The following is a 1,607-nucleotide window of genomic DNA, read 5'->3' on the forward strand; positions in this document are numbered from 1 at the left end:
CATGTGGATGTAGAATAATTGTTAATCATGTGGATGTACTAATTGTTAATCATGTGGATGTACTAATTGTTAATCATGTGGATGTACTAATTGTTAATCATGTGGATGTACTAATTGTTAATCATGTGGATTTAATAATCGTTAATCATGTGGATGTACTAATTGTTAATCAAGTGGAATAATTGTTAATCATGTGGATGTAATAATAATTGTCAATCATGTGGATGTACTAATTGTTAATTATGTGGTTGTAATAATAATTGTCAATCATGTGGATGTAGTAATTGTTAATCATGTGGATGTAATAATTGTTAATCATGTGTGTCTGGTGTGAACAATAATCATTTTCACATCATGAACAGTTTCTCAGAATCACCTCCAAGTGTCGCCAATGGAACCAGAACCACAGAAACATGTGAAACCAGCCCTGGAGTTGGTGTGGGGCTGCGCACATTTCCACCTTCATTTCAGTTTTGATACATCTGGAGTTTTGCGTGGAAAATGGCGTACGCAAGGGTTTTGTGCGTACGCACCGTTGATACATGAGGCCCCTGATGTGGGTATTAAAACATTTCCCTATAAAACTTTCATGTTTATGCCAAGTCATGCTGAGTAAAAATGGACAGGTAATGTATATGTATAATATGAAAAATATAATATACCCATTCAAGACACTTTTTTTCACTGGAATTTACTATTTTTATTTTACCAGAAACAGCCCAAAATCACATTTATAATTATTTATACCTTAGTCCCCCACCAAAAAAGTATCTATATGCAGAATATACCTGATAAATTATTTAAACTGTTAAATGTGCCAGACTAACTGGAAGTTACTGTGTCATATACAATGTTCAAAATATGAAATATGACAAAAATATGGATCAAACCAGCCCTACACATCACTACTTTAAAAAAGGTAAATTTTTATTTGTGTTGGCCAGTAAGCGATTAAATATCACTGCTGTGTGAACCTAAACATTGCACATTCACGATATTGAAAAACTTGCATGGATGTGTTGTAAAGGCACAAAATGATGGAACAAAGCTGTAATACAGTATAAACACAGCATTCTTATGTCCACAATCGTCAATAGTAATCGTTGCACTCTTTACACTGAAGTACACAATAGCACCACAGGGCCATGTCTGATCCAGTTCTATATATCGTATCCATGGTCATATTTCAAACTTCCAAACAGGAATGGCCCCTAAATGTCATAATTTTAGTCAGGAAATTGGTGCACACAACCTTTTTATTTATTTATTTTTATTAAAAGTAGGCCTGAACGATTTAGGAAAATAATCTAATTGCGATTTTTTTTATCTAAATTGCGATTTAATATGCGATTTTTTATGTCTTCTCAACTATTTTTCAACTAACAGAAGCAATAAATCGATCTGTTTTATAATAAACAAATTAAGATTTCTTTAAAGCACAGATTACAATAAAGCAAACAAATCTGTGGCTTTACCTTTTCACCATTTCTTATTTTTCTTGTTTCAAGAAACACAATATTAAACATGTTAAGTGAACTTCCTAAACACTGTCTGAACTTCACAGGACAGTCTATAAATAAATGAAAACATATATAATTATATTATAT

This window comes from Austrofundulus limnaeus, unplaced genomic scaffold, assembly GCF_001266775.1.
Source record: "Austrofundulus limnaeus strain Quisiro unplaced genomic scaffold, Austrofundulus_limnaeus-1.0 Scaffold3040, whole genome shotgun sequence".
Lineage (NCBI taxonomy): Eukaryota > Metazoa > Chordata > Actinopteri > Cyprinodontiformes > Rivulidae > Austrofundulus > Austrofundulus limnaeus.